Source organism: Anabas testudineus, chromosome 6 (assembly GCF_900324465.2).
Source record: "Anabas testudineus chromosome 6, fAnaTes1.2, whole genome shotgun sequence".
Lineage (NCBI taxonomy): Eukaryota > Metazoa > Chordata > Actinopteri > Anabantiformes > Anabantidae > Anabas > Anabas testudineus.
In genome coordinates, this window is record NC_046615.1 from 56,690 (window position 1) to 75,149 (window position 18,460).

The 18,460-nt window shown below is 41.1% G+C and overlaps 1 pseudogene; it reads right to left on the reverse strand.

Annotated features, from left to right (window-relative positions):
- Positions 1 to 557: 557 nt before the first annotated feature.
- On the reverse strand, positions 558 to 5,729 carry LOC113165646 (annotated as a pseudogene).
- Between the last annotated feature and the right edge of the window lie 12,731 nt (positions 5,730 to 18,460).

Here is an 18,460-nt window from a genome sequence, read left to right on the forward strand (position 1 = left end):
TGTTTTACTTGTATAGCCCATAATTCACAACAGAAGTTATCTCAAGGCACTTCACAGTGTAAGGTTTAAGACCTTACAGAAAATATTTATCCAAAAAACGTATTGAGAAAACCCAACAATCCCATTTGAGCAAGCTTTAGACAACAGTGGAGGGGAAAAACTCCCTTTAGAGGAAGAAACCTCCAGCAGAACCAGGCTCATAGTGGGCGGCCATCTGCCTCGACCGGTTGGGGTGAGTGGAAAGAGAAGAGGGAAAAGAACAGCAGGTAATAAGACAACAACAAGCAACAAGAACATTGGGCAGGTCAACTGGATTCTGGAGATGCACACCTCCAGGCTGAGGATACCTGCAGAAAAGTACAGAGAGAGGGAGACAGAGAGGAGGAAACAACTACAGGAGAGAGAGAACACAAAGTTAATGATATGCAATGGTGGCATTTGAATGGATATATGAGAAAGGAGAGAGGAGAGGAGCGCAGTTTGTCAGTAGAGTTCCCCCAGCAGACTAACCTATATCAGCATAACTAAGAGATGGTTCAGAGTCACCTGATCCATCTCTAACTATAAGCTTTATAAAAAAGGACAGTTTTAAGTCTAATCTTAAATGTGGAGAGGGTGTCTGCCTCCCAAACCTGAACTGGGAGCTGGTTCCACAGGAGAGTGGCTTGATGGCTAAAGGCTCTGCCTCCCATTCTACATTTGGAAACTTTAGGAACTACAAGTAAACCTGCAATCTGAGAATGTTGTCATGAGCTGCCGTGTTTATTTATATGCGACAGAACACAGTAGATCAATGAAACAGTCACCAGGTGGGAGGAGATGAGGTAGGGTGCGTATGGTGGTCTGGTTGGAAACCGGAAGTGATGTCAAATCCAAGATGGCCGACCAACAGAGAGCACATGGGCAAAATGGAGGACAATGTCAAAACCAAAATGGCCGACTGACAGAGAGCACATGGACAGAGACACAAGAGTCACACAAGCACAACGAGAATGTAGTCCAAACAATATCCACAGAGCTAGCTCAGAGGTCGAGGGTAATCCGGGTCATACACAGGCAGGCAGTTCAAAGCTAAATCCGACAGGCAAATCCACAACAGGAAGACAATCCGGGTCGACACACAAAAGCAGTCCAAACCGTCAGAGCAGGACAGGGGACAACAAGGGAGCGAAACAGAACAGAGGGAGAACTCACTGAACCAGAGGGGAAGCAGGGTCAGGTCAGGCTGGTCCAATGAGGGGGAATCCAGGGTAGACAGGGTACAGGGGTACAGGTCCAGGTACAGGTCTGGTACCGTGAGCAGGGGGAAAGACAGGGAATAAACAGAACTCACAGTACCAGGGGGTCAGGCAAGAGACGGGGTCCAGAACAGGCAAAGTCCAAAAAATCCAAATAACTCAATCCACAAGAAACGCTGGATAGTGTCCGCGTGTCGAGAACAAACTATCTGGCAGGGAACACAGGTGAGCAGGCCGGTATTTATACTCCGGGGGAAAGCAGGTGTAACCCAGTCAGGTGAGTGCATGTGACCAGACCGGGAAAGGGAAACAGAAGGCTGCCAAAATAAGAGCACTGGGGAAGCACCAGCAGCAACAAGGCTGGAATCATGACAAATGTAGAGTTCTGCTTGGAAAATATGGAACTATGAGTTCTTTGAGATGAGATGGAGCCTGATTATTAAGGGATTTATAAGTGAGGAGAAGAATTTTAAATTCAATTCTGGATTTTACACGGAGCCAATGGAGAGAAGCTAACGTAGGAGAAAGATGACCTCTCTTGCTAATTCCAGTCAGAACTCTGGCTGCAGCATTTTGCATTAACTGGAGGATTTTAATGAGTTACTGGGACATCCTATTAATAAGGAATTACAATAGTCCAGTCTGGATGTAACAAATGCATGGACTAGTTTTTCAGCATCACTTTGGGACAGGATGCTCCTAATTTTAGCAATGTTTCTCCGGTGAAAAAAGGCAGTTCTAGAGATTTCTTTGATGTATGAAGTAAAGGAGATATCCTGATCAAAGATAACTCTGAGATTTCTTACAGTATTACTTGAGGGCAATACTAAGTCATCAAGGGTGAGAACGTGATTAGACATAGTGTCTCTGAGATTTTTAGGCCCAAACAGTATAACCTCTGTCTTGTCTGGATTTAGGAGAAGGAAATTGGAGAACATCTAGGCCTTTGTCTTTTAAGCATGCTTGAAGTTTGACTAATTGATTAGTTTCTCCTGGTTTCATAGATAAGTATAGCTGGGTATCATCTGCATAACAATGAAAATTTATAGAGTGTTTCCTAATAATATTGCCTAATACGATTTAAACCACTCTAGTGCTGTTCCTTTGATCCCAACGACATGTTCCAGTCTGTGTAATAAAATTTTGTGATCTATAGTGTCGAATGCAGCACTAAGATCTAACATGACGAGTAGTAGTAGAGAGAAGTCCATTGTCTGATGCTAATAGAAGATCATTAGTGACCTTTACCAGTGCTGTTTCTGTACTATGATTGTAAGTGCCTCCGTTTTGTGTTCATGGTGTTATGAGTTTATGATATGGTGCAGATTGTTTACCTTTGTTTCAAATGGCTACATGATAATAGTTATATTGAAATGTTAATATTACAATATGTAATTCGCTGTAATGTAATACTAATGTACACCAAAGTCTTGCTCTGACGTGATAAAGGGACATTAGCATATAAGGTGATGTGTCTTGCGAAACTCTGGAGATTTAGCGGGAGCAAGCTAAAGAAGATGTCCATGGGCTGCAGGTGAGCAGATGGCTCCTTCGAGACTCTGCTACATTGTATGTAAAGTTTAAGTTGTCTACGTCTGAAGCCAGACATTCAAAGAGACTCAAAGCCTTAAGGACATCTTTTCATGACAAGCGGCCAACGAGGTATTTGTTTATGTACTTTATTTAATGTGTTTAAAGTGTCTTTATTTGTCGTTCGTACATGCTAGGTGCCGTGGTAATTGCCAATGTACTGTGTACTGTTCACGAATGCAGTTCTCACAGCGTTACGTTGTGATTTAAGAAACTGAAGAAGAAAAGCAATAAACGCCTGTTTCAAAGAACCGGCCTGTGTCTGTGTTGTCGTGGAGAGAGCTACAATGATGTACACTAAATCCTGACTGGAAGTCTTCATACAAGTTATTGCTGCGCAGGTGGTCATACAATTGCTACCTTTTCAAGAATTTAAGAGATAAAGGGCAAATTGGATATTGGTCTATAATTCACTAAGACCCCTGAGTCCAGAGTAGGCTTTTTGAGTAGGGGCTTGACTACAGCAACCTTAAAAGCCTGTGGTATGTAGCCTATTTGTAATGATAGATTGATCTGATCTAATATGGACGTGCTGATCAAAGGTAAGACATCTTTGAGGAGTCTAGTCGGGATGGGATCTAAGAGACATGTTGATGGTTTAGAGGAATTAATTACTGAAATTACAGTAGTTCAGAATGATCTATGGGGAGGAAGCAGTCCAAGTCTGAGCGTGGTCTTGCAGATGAATTTAGAGTTGTTGTATAATCCATTCTGTATGCAGGGAGGATCTGATAAATTTTTTCTCTAATAGTTATGATTTTATTTGTAAAGAAATCATGAAATCATTGCTGCTAAGAGTTGACGGAATACTAGGCTCAACCGAGCTATGACTCTTTGTCAGCCTGGCTACAGTGCTGAAAAGAAACCTAGGGTTGTTATTATTTGCCTCTATTAATAAGGAGTAATATGAGGTTCTAGGTTCTTAAACTGTCTTTCCAAGATAGGCACTATTCATCTAAATTTGTGGAACTATTAAATGATCAATTTCCACACTGTATGTCAGAATAAGATCAAGGGTGTGATTTAAAACAGTGAGTGGGTTTATTTACATTTTGGGGAAAACCAATGGAGTCTAATAGTGAATTAAATGCAGTGTTGAGGCAGTTATCATCAACATCTACATGGATATTAAAGTCACCCACTATAATGACTTTATCGGCACTAAGAACTAAATCAGATAGAAACTCTGAGAATTCAGTAAAAAACTCAGAGTAAGGGACAGGAGGACAGTACACAATAACAAACAGGACTGTTTTTTGATTTTTCCAGTTTGAATCAGAGAGGCTAGGAGTGACGCTCTCAAATGAATTAAAACTGAATTAAAATTAATTGGACTCAAGGTTGGCTCACTCCTGGCTCCAATTAGCATACATACTTTTTCCACCCAGCAGTGTGAATGTTTACATGTTATGTTCAATCAAAACATGAAAACATATTTTGTGTAGTATCATTCTAACACTGTATTTTTCTATTGTTGTGACTTAGATGAAGATCAGAGCACATTATATGACAAATAAATGCAGAAAACCATGAAATTCCAAAAGGTTCACAAAGTTGTTCTTGCCATTGTACAACGCTTCAAGAAGATTTTACATGTGTGTTGACAACCGGGTCACGTGAGTGTCCACACACCCCAACCAATGGCATTATGTCCTAACTTAGCTAAATCCAGCTAACTCGTCCACAATATACAGTACAGACCAAAAGTTTGGACACACCTTCTCATTCAAAGAGTTTCCTTTATTTTCATGACTATGAAAATTGTAGATTCACACTGAAGGCATCAAAACTATGAATTAACACATGTGGAATTGTATACATAACAAAAAAGTGTGAAACAACGAAAAAATATGTCATATTCTAGGTTCTTCAAAGTAGCCACCTTTTGCTCTGATTACTGCTTTGCACACTCTTGGCATTCTCTTGATGAGCTTCAAGAGGTAGTCACCTGAAATGGTCTTCCAACATTCTTGAAGGAGTTCCCAGAGATGCTTAGCACTTGTTGGCCCTTTTGCCTTCACTCTGCGGTCCAGCTCACCCCAAACCATCTCGATTGGGTTCAGGTCCGGTGACTGTGGAGGCCAGGTCATTTGGCGCAGCACCCCATCACTCTCCTTCTTGGTCAAATAGCCCTTACACAGCCTGGAGGTGTGTTTGGGGTCATTGTCCTGTTGAAAATTAAATGATGGTCCAACTAAACGCAAACCGGATGGAATAGCATGCCGCTGCAAGATGCTGTGGTAGCCATGCTGGTTCAGTATGCCTTCAATTTTGAATAAATCCCCAACAGTGTCACCAGCAAAGCACCCCCACACCATCACACTTCCTCCTCCATGCTTCACAGTGGGAACCAGGCATGTAGAGTCCATCCGTTCACCTTTTCTCCTTCGCACAAAGACACGGTGGTTGGAACCAAAGATCTCAAATTTGGACTCATCAGACCAAAGCACAGATTTTCACTGGTCTAATGTCCATTCCTTGTGTTCTTTAGCCCAAACAAGTCTCTTCTGCTTGTTGCCTGTCCTTAGCAGTGGTTTCCTAGCAGATATTCTAAAGGCCTGATTCACACAGTCTCCTCTTAACAGTTGTTCTAGAGATGTGTCTGCTGCTAGAACTCTGTGTGGCATTGACCTGGTCTCTAATCTGAGCTGCTGTAAACCTGCGATTTCTGAGGCTGGTGACTCGGATGAACTTATCCTCCGCAGCAGAGGTGACACTTGGTCTTCCTTTCCTGGGGGGGTCCGCATGTGAGCCAGTTTCTTTGTAGCGCTTGATGGTTTTTGTGACTGCACTTGGGGACACTTTCAAAGTTTTCCCAATTTTTCGGACTGACTGACCTTCATTTCTTAAAGTAATGATGGCCACTCGTTTTTCTTTACTTAGCTGCTTTTTTCTTGCCATAGTACAAATTCTAACAGTCTATTCAGTAGGACTATCAGCTGTGTATCCACCTGACATCTGCACAACACAACTGATGGTCCCAACCCCATTTATAAGGCAAGTAATCCCACTTATTAAACCTGACAGGGCACACCTGTCAAGTGAAAACCATTTCAGGTGACTACCTCTTGAAGCTCATCAAGAGAATGCCAAGAGTGTGCAAAGCAGTAATCAGAGCAAAAGGTGGCTACTTTGAAGAACCTAGAATATGACATATTTTTTCGTTGTTTCACACTTTTTTGTTATGTATACAATTCCACATGTGTTAATTCATAGTTTTGATGCCTTCAGTGTGAATCTACAATTTTCATAGTCATGAAAATAAAGAAACCGCTTTGAATGAGAAGGTGTGTCCAAACTTTTGGTCTGTACTGTATATTCCAGCAGCCAAGCTTCAAGACAATAAATGGTTTTCAGGCCCTTCCTTTCTGTATTCTGACAAACCCACAGAGTCAGACAAAGTCAGTCTGTTTAGGCTGAATGAACGTGACTCGGATGAGCAGGTACGTCCAGAAGTTACTGAACTGGTAACAGTAACATCGGAGTTTGAGCTGGGCTCTCGGCACTTTGAGAGTTATTCATGTTGGACTTCAATTTGTCGAGCTATAGCCAGACTCATTCATGTTACTGCATTCTTTAAACAAAAAAGAAGCAATTTACGGGGATGGAAAAGTTTCACTGCTGCCGTATCAAGGAAATAGCACAAGCCAAAGTTGTTATCACTCAAACTGTCCAGACAAAAATTGTCTGTTTTCCTTTTGTAATGTTTTAGAATGTCTCTATAATAGACACAAAACATGACACTCTTAAAAGTCTCAATCCTCTCAATATCTCACAGAAAATGAAAAACATCCTCTAATTATCCCATTTATTATTATTAATGCTCTAAGAAGGTTCTGTTGTCTTCGTTATTGCTTTTTGCTACAGCTGTCCTTTTCTCTCAGATGTTCAAGAAGGAGATGTAGTCCTGTTAAAGGATGCCCAGGTCAACAGAAATGAATGGTATATAGGAGTAGTTGTAAAACCCAGCAAGGACAATTAAGTTCGCAAGGTGGAAGTGCGGCTGTGAAAGAAGGAACTGGCAATCTGTTCTTAAGAGCAATCTCAGACATTGTAGTAGTAGAATAAATCATGTGTACATGTTATCTGAATTATCTGTGTTTAAGCTAATCTACTGAGGATAACACATTACATGTGTAAGGTTATGTGTTATTTGTTATTTTAGTTTTTTTTTTTTTTTCTGTTTCTGTCTGTTACAAATGTAGTGATGCCCGCTGCCATGTCTGCCTGCAGCATTACTGGTGTCCAATCGGGTCTCACCTGGTGACGTCAGACTTAACTTATTACATAGACGCCAACATAGTATACACAGCTCTCTTTATACACTCAGTGGAACACTTATTGTTGGTGACCACAGTTCTTTTCTAAAAGAATTAGCTACCCTGCGTATCACCCCTTCATTGAGGTATGTGCTGTGTACTTTATTTATTTCATGTGTTTATGCTCTGTGTAACCAGTAGGTTTTTGTGGCAGATAACCGGAGGCAGAGGTTCACTCTTGTGTCCAATGTACTACTGATAGTAAAGGTAGAAAGTTTAATTTCATAAACGTGACGAGCCTTGTTTTTTTTCTTGCCTGTGATTGGCCTGGTTCTGTGTGTATTCTCCCAGAGAGGCCTGCTACTATTTTGGCCTTCTGTTTTGTACTGTTTTGCCTAGGATGCCCAGCTGTCCTACTACTATGCTTTTACTGTGTTACTCTTACTGTTTGGTCTTACCTGGCTGCTAGCCTATTAGTGTTGTGACTTGGTTCCACTTTGGTGTATTTAAAGCTCACTCTGTAGCTGAGAGTAATTAGCTGGTGGGGTCGAATTCAGTCTGTGTGTTTATGACAAGTGATTAGTGAACGGGAAACCAGCAGTTTAGCATTCGTCTCTTTTTCAGCTCTTGGTTTGCTTCATTTAATACATTGGTACATTTAGTTTATTCCAACTTGCTTTGGCCTGTGTTTTATTCACAGCCCTCAATTGTTAATATTACTTCTGGGTGTGTTAGTGAAGTTGGTTGCTAAAATCATTTTTATCCATAGTCTACCCTTAGTGGGAAAGGGCCAGTTGTTTTATTTCGTGTGTGGACTGTGTGTGTTTGTGTAGTGTGCTAAAAGGTTTGTCTGTCAAAGCCTGTCTCCCATGCGGGGCATTGCTGTATTGCTTTGTAAATTTTGGTTTTATTCTCCCTTTGAGGAGTAGCTTGGCCCAGTAGAACCTTAAAACTTACACTGGAAAGTGTCTTGAAATGATTTCTGCTGTGTAATGGTGCAAATAAAATTAAATTGAATTGAACTAAACAAACTTTAAACTCAGACATTTTACAAACTAATTTTAAGCTGCCATGCTGCTCACAAACAAAGGCAAATAAAACGCCTCACCTGGAAAACAGATGAGAACAGGCAGCGGCAGCAGGGAGCTGATGTTTGTGCTGCAAGTTGCAAATACAGCCAGTGAGGTCAGATGCAGAATAAATAAAACGTTTTTGTGTTCTTAGTTTTCAGAAACCTTTTATGTTTCTTAAAAAGCTTCCCAGGAGATTGTGTGTTTACGGTTAACCGATCATATGAATCAAATATTTGCCATGAAGTTGATTAGAATTATAATGAAACACATCATTGTTTTATTCGTGTCAGCTTGCTATTGAAACTATAAATACCAAAAATTATTCAGGGCATACATTTTGACTATTGTGATCTAAAGATCTGTCAGATATTTAGACCGTCAGGGCTGAACATCTGTGTAAATGTTGTTTTAGCCATCTGAAAGAAAAACTAATTTCAGAGTAAAATCTGCTTTTCTGATAAGTAACATTTGTATTTTACATTCTGTAAAAAAATTATCTTCACAGTGAACTCTAACTCTATTTAAATCAAATGATTTAAGGAAACGGTCCTAAAAAAATCATGTTTTTTGATTCAGCACCTGAACAAATCAGATCTTAAATCAGGTGAGAGCCAGGTGTTTCTCATCATGCCCTGAGGTCTTACATCAGTAGAGAGCAACTGCAGCGCCTAGCTCCAAAATCTGCGGCCACCCTGGTCTCACAAGGTTGACAGTACTAATATACACATGATGATAATGTACACATGAATTCAGGATCAAGTCAGACAGAAATCTAACCAGCATGCTCTGTACAGTCATCAATTGCTCTTCTCGAATGAGCCTTTACATTCCACTTCCTGCTCTATCAACAGGAGGGAGGGGTGCTGTGTACCACACAATGCACAAATTATCAACTGACTGTTGAACAATAATAATACTGTTATTTATTTTCTTAAAACTAAAAAGTAGAAGAGAGATGGCCACACGGTTAAAGGTAGAGTGGAGGAAAAATAAAAACAATTTAATTAGATTAGAGCAAGACAACAAAATTATTAAATTGTGCACAAGAATCACTAAATTGAGCACAATTGTGCACAAGCCACAAGACCTATAATTTATAGGTTAACTGTCTTCTGCTTATTGGAAAACGTGAACATCAGGGTTTTCTATACTTTACATCTCTATATACATTACTGGGAGCATTAAAATTACAATATTTGTCACTGCATCCCAAATCATACATTAGAACCATGTCCAGTTTTGTTGGGGAGGCTTAATTCAGTCATGTGTGCATAGGATCCAAACACCTGGTGAAAAGTTCAGTAAATTAACTGAAATGTGGTACTAGTTGAAACCTGTGAGCAGATCCACACATTTCACCTGTAAGATCTCCCAGGCAACATGTTATTACTGCAGACATGGAGCTAAGTTCACTGACCAAAACTGAGAAATTACAACCTTTTAAAAGAAGAATTAATTGCAGAGCTGCTTTATTGGATTGCATTTGATTGTACCCTCTAACATCTGACTCCCTCTTTTGTAACGTTCTCTACCTCCTGATCCCCATTTTGCTTTTCTCCTTTTTCCTGGCTACTTGATGGATCATAGCTCAGCCTAAAATTATCTGGTCACCATCATAGCTCCTGACAATGGTCAGGTTTTGTCATGTTTCCTGCCTGATCCTGGCCCAGTAGGTATTGTTTATTATCTCTCTCTCTCTCTCACTCCTCTTCACCGTTACTCTGCTCCCCAGCCTCTTCCTGCCATGCCCATATATGGATTGAGTCACTCCATTCACTTCCACTCACTATTCCCTGTGCATTAATTACACAATCTGTTCCACCTATGTTCACACTCTTCTATATTGGCTTCCTTCAGTTCTCAGTCCCTGCCAGATTGTCTCGTCATGCTTCAGGCTCTCCAGCCATTTTCCTGCCTTGTTCCCAGCCTTGTTCCCAGCTGTGCTTCCCTTCCGTTGCTACACCCTGGACCTTGTCCTTGTACTTTATATCTCATGTCTTAGTTGCTACTTTGTGCCCCACTGTGTTTCAGGTCGTTTTTTATTGTGAATTAGTTTTTGTGTCTTTGTCTTGTGTTCGTTTGACACCTCCCTTGGTTAGTTTCCCCATTCTTCTCTGCTTTTTGAGGTTGTGTGTTAATAAACCTTTTTTTGTTCTATTCCTCCCTCAAGACTCCATTTGTGACAGTACAATCTGGCCACATCCTGACCATGGATTCAGCTTATATTGCTAATGGTCACACCAGACTTTTTTGAAGTACGTAGAGTTTAGGACTCTCAAGGACCTTGTAATGGCGAAGTTAATAGCCTTCAGATTCCAGTTTACATAAACCCTTCAACCTAGACATCCATCCACCGCAGTAACTCAGTCCCAGGTTTCTATGCCTGTCCTGTTAGTTACCTCACCTGACACAGCCACAGGTAACTCTGGGTCCGCTAGCTAATCCCCTAGTACACAGTGTGTCTCCCTCCTTACTGCACCCGGTTCTGCTAGTAGCCACCCTGTCACTCCTCCAGCCTCCAATCAGTCAGCTGAGTGTCCCAAATCCCTGCTGGATGCCCTCTAGAGACCTACCCATGACCCAGTAACACCTGTTGCTCTGAGCCTGGAAGAGGCATGGTCTATTTGGTCCCAGCTGAAGGCCCATTCATTTCCATAAAAGTCAGCATTTTCTTCACTGTGGTCAATACTTACTGTGACCAGTTTTCTTTACTGGCAAAATCAGTGTGCTACTGTATGGGTTTGGTGCTACCATAACACACCTGCATCCAATAGGCCTTGTATTATTGGCTCAATACAAGCCTCAGCCTCACGTTTCAGCTGATATTGTGGTATCCAAGGTGGTCTTTGAAATTCACTTCTACTGGTTGTGCACGCTTGATAAATCCCATATGTGTGTCATGGTTGACAAACTCTCAGGCACCTTGGCCAACATTTCTTTACAGAGTGCTGGTAGCAGAAGACAAACTGACATGGAAGCCTAATGACCTGTGGATAGACCCAGCCCAAAGCAGAAACAGATATCTTAAAAAAAGAACCATCTTTACTCAGCCAGATGTTTGTTTTTAGCTTTCTTTAATTCTAGAACCATAGGTCCTAGATCTTTTGGCTCATAGTCTGGCTTCACCAACACTGTGACGTGGAACACTGTTCTGATTTTGAATTATTGGTCCAGATACTGACCATTCTCTATTACCATTGCAACTCCCTGTTTCACCAGTACAATGAAAGAGGACTTAACTTTTCTGATTGTCTCTTAAGCCAAAGGTCTGGCTGTGCTTCAGACTCATTCTTAGTGCAAGTGAGAGTGCAGTGAGGCGGCCATGTAGGGTGCTTTGCATTAGGCAAGTTAGCTTTATAAAGTCCATTCACATTTCAGTTTGGTCCATAAACATACCATTCAAGTCCCCAAGCCAGTAATGTTGGCAGTACATTAGTTTCTATTTGTAGCTCGCACATTTAGTTGTCTTCTGTACTGTCATACTTACGTTTAACAATTCTTGTCTGTGTTAATGTATATTTTTTTTGAGTTAACAGTGCTGAGGTTGCCAAAACTTCCTGCTGCTGCTGCTGGTCGTCTTCTCAGGCCAGGGCAAAGGATGTGGCCCTGAAAACAGATCTGAGGATCGTTGGACTGTACCATAGTCTACCACCTGTGAGGGGGAATTTAGGTTGGGATGTTGTGGACTATGTTAATCTATATCAATATTATTCCTTTGTGAAGGGAGTTATTTTGATTAGTTATTTAATTATCTACAATTGGAAAGCCTGACCGTGATGTTGTACTGTCTTGAAGTTTTGTTAGTACTATTTGTTTGTAGTTGCCCCCTGTTTGTCAAATGGTCTGATAGATAGATAGATAGATAGATAGATAGATAGATAGATAGATAGATAGATAGATAGATAGATAGATAGATACTTTACTGATCCCCAAGGAGAAATTTTGGTGTTGCAGCATTTACATTTAGTCAGTTAGCAGACACTTTTATCCAAAGCAACTTACAAGTGAAGTTACAAGTGCAGCAGCCATTACACAGACATTTGAACATTAAGTAACAAAATATACACAACGACAGTTCACAAAACACAGTACAAGAATAACGAACAGTATAGTTGTTCCCACACCATTTCTCCACCAGACCTCTGTACTGCCAGGTACTGGTTGGTTTGGGCGGCAGTAGCTCAGGGGGTAGAGCAGTCGCCTACGAACCCCAGGGTGAGTGGTTCAATTCCCAGTTCCCTTGGCAACTTGCTGAGGTGTCCTTGGACAAGACAACGAAACCCTGTAGAGTAGCATTGGCATACTGTCTAGCAGCTGTTCACCCACAATTTCCCCAAAGGGATCAATAAAGTATTCATTATTATTATTATTATTATTATTACTCCCCACCGCTGATACACCCAACCACTCCAGAGTCATTTGAGAACTTCTGCAGATGGCAGGACTCAGTGTTGTACTGAAAGTCTGAGGTGTACAGGGTGAAGAGGAAAGATGAGAGGACAGTCCCCTGAGGTGCTCCTGTGCTGCTGACCACCTGCTCAGACTTGCATCCCTGCATTCATACAAACTGTGGTCTGTCTGTCAGGTAGTCAGTGATCCAGGAGGCTGTGGAGGAGTCTACCTGCATCTTCAGGGGCTTCGCTCTCAGCAGGACAGGCTAGATTGTGTTAAAGGCATTGGAGAAATCAAAGAACGTGATCCTCACAGTGCCGTTTGCCTTGTCCAGGTGTGAGAGACAATAGGTAGATAATCATCTACTCCAACCCGGGGGCGATAGGCGAACTGTAGTGGGTCTAGTGATGTCTCAACCTGAGGTCTCAAATGGGTCAGAACCAGTCTCTCCAGGACCTTCATGATATGTGAGGTGAGGGTGACTGGTCTGTAATCCTTTAGAGCACAAGGAGAAGACGATATGACGCTGCTCAGAACAGGCCTTCAGGACTCTGGGGCTGACGCCATCAGGTCCTGCTGCCTTATTCTGGTTCAGCCTCTCCAGCTGCCTCTTCACCTGGCTGCTGGTCACTGACAGATGGTAGGGGAGGTGGGTATGGTTGAGGAAGGTGAGGGGGATGACGGTGGGATCATTTCGTCTGTGAGAGTTCCAGTGACGGGTGTGATTTTATGACCGTCTCTGATATTCATTTTGGATGGGTGTGAGGGGGCAGCAGTGGAGACACTGTTCTATCTGTGAGTCTGGCAGAGGAGGAGGAGGGTGCAGCAGAGTGTCTGGAGGTGGAGGAGGGGGAGAGAGAGTGCAGTAGTGCTGTAAACCTGTTGAAAAAATGGTTCAGCTCGTTGGCCTTGTCTAGGTTCCCTTCCACCCCTTCTCTTTGAAGCCAGTGATCTTCATTCCAGACTACACATGCTTCATGTTGTTCTGCTGGAGTTGGTTCTCCAGCTTCCTTCTGTAAGCGTCCTTACTCTGCCTCAGTCTCACCCTGAGCTCTCTCTGCACAGACTTCACCTGGTCCTTGTCTCTCTCCAAAAAGGCCTTCTTCCTGTTCAGCAGCTCCTTTAAGTTGCTGGTGATCCAGAGCTTACTGTTCAAGAAGCACCTCACTATCCTGGTTGGGATGATGTTGTCCACACATAAGTTAATGTACTCTGTGACGCTGTCTGTCATGGAATTTATATCGTCTCCATGTTAGTCGCATTCCAGTATGTGGCTTCAAAGCACCCCTGCAGAGTCTCAGTAGCTTCCTGAGACCACTTCCTTACAGTTCTCGTGGTCACTGTCTGCTTCTGAACAATAGAAGTGTAGACGGGGGGAGGAGCACCAGGTTGTGGTCAGATCTGCCTAAGGGAGGGAGAGCAGTGGAGGTGTATGCATCATTCACGTTTGCATACAGTAAATCTAAGGTCTTATTGTCTCTGGTGGAGCAGTTGACAAACTGGTAAAAAGTGGGGAGAGTTGTGTCCAGAGACGTGTGGTTTAAGTCTCCTGTTATAATGAAGGCGTTTGGATGCTGGTTCTGTAAGTTAGCGGTGACTGAGTTAATGACGTCACACGCTACTTCAGGAGCCGCTGACGGGGGAATGTAAGTTGTAATGACAATAACACAGGCAAACTCCCTCGGTAGATAATATGGACACAGACTTACAGCTAAGAGTTCAATGTCCGGGCTACAGAGAAGTTCCTTTACAGTAACGTGTCCGGGGTTACACCACCTGTTGCTCACAAGCACTGCAATTCCCCCTCCTCTCCTCTTACCACGACTCCTGCAGGCTCTGTCCACCCGCACAATCCTGAAGCCACTGATGGTGCAGAGTCCAGAATATGTTCCTGCAGCCAGGTCTCAGTAAAACACATAATGCTGCACTCACGATATTCCCACTGGCTTGAAGTCAGGGTACTGAGCTCGTCCATCTTATTCCACAGGGACCTCACATTTCCTGTGACCACAGAAGGTAGAGAAGGTTTAAACCTTCTCTTCCACTCTTTCTTTTTGAGTCCTGCTCTGAATCCCCGGTGCTTTCTCCTTCTAAGCTCCACGGAGTCTGGGGCCCTTCTCCCAGTGAGTGTTGAGAGAGCGCGATCAGCTGATCTCTGGTGAAAACAATGCGTCTGCTCCTGGTCGCGTCCATTGTTATTCCCCGTCAATACACAGTGTTTGAAAAGTCATGAAAAATGGGGAAAAAATCATAAGTAAAGCCATATCCAACGTGAAGTAAGTTGTTTAAAATGAGACTATAAAGAGAATAGTAAGGAGCGAAAAAAACGCACAAAATAACAACAAAAATACAAATCTAATGGGAGCTTCTGCAACAGGCCACCTGAGGTGGCACAAGGATGTAAGGGTCAGCCATTATATATGTTCCCTTGTGTGTTCCTTTAGGTAGGTCAGTTGGTTTTGGTTAGTCTGTTTATTCGGTTGAAGTTAAGTTTGTCTAGTCTACTTTGTCTGAGTTTAGTTACTTTTGTTGACTTCTTTTATGGGCCCTAAGAAAGTATGTTGTGTAATTTTCCTTTCACATTTTTGGATAAATAAACCCTTTTTTTGACAGTCCACCTGTGTTTCCTCTTGTCTGCCTGCTTGGTCCCTCACACTCTCATAGACGGTTATTGACAAAAAAGCTGTTGTGCTAATATTTTGAATATTCAAGCCACTTTGAGCCTTTTCTTCTAGATTTTATTGATGAGGGTTTTTTTTTCTGAAAACCGGACATTTACTGTGAAAGTGCATTTTCAGGAAGAGATGTGTGTGTATGAGTTTGTCTGTATTAAATCATTAAAAGGTTAATAATAGAGAAAGGCTCATGAGGAACTAAAGCAAAACAAATGCTTAATCATGTTTACGCATGGAACTAGAGGTGGTGGGCTAGTCTTTATCAAACCACTGCTCTCCTGGTTGGTGGCCAACCTCTCTAACTCTTTCCCCATAGTTTTTCCAGTGACACGGCTTTGATCTTGATCACATGACTGGATTCAGCTGTGCGTTTTTGTGGTTACAAATGGAAATAACAGTTTAACAGAAACAGTGCTGAGTGTGTGTGATAGTAAACTTTTCTGTAATAAACCTCTCAGGACCACCAACGAGATTAATAGGGCAGCAGGTTATTTTCTCTTGCACAAGGGAGCATGAATACATCAGCACAGCAGCTGACAGAAACATATTCAAAGAATCTAACACATACAGTTCTGTTTTATAGATTGCATATGGGAGGAAGATGTTGTCTTTATAACAATGGTAGTTGTAACATTGCAGTTGATTCTCATCTCGAGGTGAATTCCATGCCGGAGCATCCTATCCGACTCCCTAGATAAAAGTGCAGTGCACTATCTAACAAGGGCAAAGGAAAGTTTCACAAGGGCCACTTTAAGTTATAGCAAATGGCAGTTTCATGCGAGAAACAAATGTAAAAGGATAACTATCTATACAATTTTTCTAACATTTCCCTCCTGTTTATACTTTTTCATACAATGGAAACCATAACAATGAAAAATAAAAGTAAATTTAACACACTGAATAAAAATTATAATTTATCAAATTCATAGAAGAATGTGTATGATCCTTTTTTTTTTGATAATGGACAATAAAACAAGAAAAAGAAAATCAACAATAAAATCATCACATGATACTGAGTAATTTTACATGGCTATCAACATATAACACTCACCTCAAATATTCACTGCAGTATCAGGAGACTTCGAACTTATTTAATGTAGGTTTTCAGTTTAGTTGAGATCTTCAAACCAACGTCCTGTTGGTACATAGTCTAAATTACTGAACTAGAGGTCAGGGAAAACGTAAGTAGAGGAGGCAGGGAACAACGAAGTTGACAGGTGACGCACTAGCAAATAACTAACACACAGACACTAACTTAAATATAGACACAGTAATGACAAACACAAAACACCTGCCAAAAACACACACCAGCAAACACTCAAACCAGCCGAGACATGCCCCTGGAAGGAAGGGAAACACAAAACAGGTAAAAAAAATTATACATGATTATAATAATCATAAATAATCTTAGTCTGTTTTCTTGGAGTTATATGTTCATGCCAATATGACTAAAACAAGCAACAAAGTCACAACAATAAGTATCAGTAATTTTAACCTTCCACCAAGGTGGACTGCTTTCCATGTTGTAAGAGTGCCATGAGATGTGTCTGTCCCTAAAATCCCAAAAGTTTCTTTTCTGGTTCGAGATGAGTGCTGGAATGCACTCTCCTTTGTAGCCAGACTTTTACATTAGGATGTTGGACTGACACTTAGCTGTCACCCTCCAGACAATAAGGTGTAACACTAGTTCGTTTGAGTTATTAGAACATTTTTACCGTGGCTCAGGTGAATAAGTCACATGTAAGTTTAAGTTTAGTTTCATATTAATTGTTCTATTAATTCTTTCCACTAATCCTGTAGACCACGGATAATAGACATGGTCTGTCTATTATCCTATTAATTCTATTTTTATTTATACATCTTGAGCATCAGGACGTTAGTATAGAAATATTTTTGAATTGGTCTAAAATTATCAGACAAAATTTCTTCCCTTCACATTAATTTGAGGGTTTTGGTCGTGGGAATTATCCTATTTCTGGTTCCAAGTTACCCTGAGGGTTATGTTTTGCACAAACAATACTTCCTTACCAAAAGTATTTATTTATTTATTAATTTAGTAAAATACCATTTAGCCATTTAGTAAAATACCATCCCTCCTGTTGAGACATGGTTTAACCCATGGCTCATAATTGCAGCATTGCAAAATAAATAAATAAATTTAGTGAAGGATGGGTTTGTTTTGTGATCACATATAGATGGTGTCAGGCTTTCTTTGCATATTATTTAAACCAGTATTCTTGTTCAGTTTTGGGAGAATTATCTTGCTTGTTTTTTATTAATTTAACCTAAATATCATATCAAATTTTATATTTCCAAGCTAGTTCAACTTAAAGTTAAGTTGTATTGACAGAACTTATAAACATTGTTTTTTTGACTGTAAGTTTTTATCTTGAAATGATGAGGTAATGGACTGAATGTCTTGGAGTTTACTCAACTCAATAAATTGACTTTAACTTATGTTAAAGCAATATCGACTCACAGTTGCCTTGGCCTATTAGTAGATTTTACCTTATTACTTTGTTGTTCTGGATATCTATCGATCCTGTGACTTCTCAGACGTCCAGAGGAACCTGGCCTCTCTAAAGGGCAAAACACTCCTGTAAGGGAAGTGCACTGGAGGACTTACTCCCAGAATCCCCTGTGCATGGTCTCAGGTCCTCTAGTCTGGACATCTGTAGATCCTACAAGGGCAAAGGCAAGTTTAACAAGGGTCACTTAAATTTATAACAAATGGCAGTTTCATGAGAGAAACAAATGTAAAAGGATAACTCTCAGCAGTTCACAGCAGTTTAAACACAATTGGGCCCCTCAAAAGAGGCTGTTTCTGGCACAATGTACTTCCGAAAAAAATATGATTTTCTGAGACAGCAGTGAGTTGCAGGTGCAAATGTTTTTGTTTCACGACTGAAAATTGTGGTCACATCACCGAAATACAGAAGTGGTCCCTTCAGCTTGTCGGCCAAAATCTCAGTTTAATTGAACACTGGGAGCAATAAGAGAGTTGAGGGTGACTCCCATCACTACAGAGAAAAATCTATTTGGCTCTTAGTTTAGACAAATAGCTTATCAGAGTCAGGACAAGTATTCCTCCAATTTTGTGAAGAAATGATGTAGAACGAGTGAAAATTGTGGCCATGCTGACAGTTTATTGAGAAAATTTTTGGTAAAAAAAAATAAATCATCCTCTCCACTCAAACCTGTAACATCACCCACTCTAGCTGCACCAATATTCT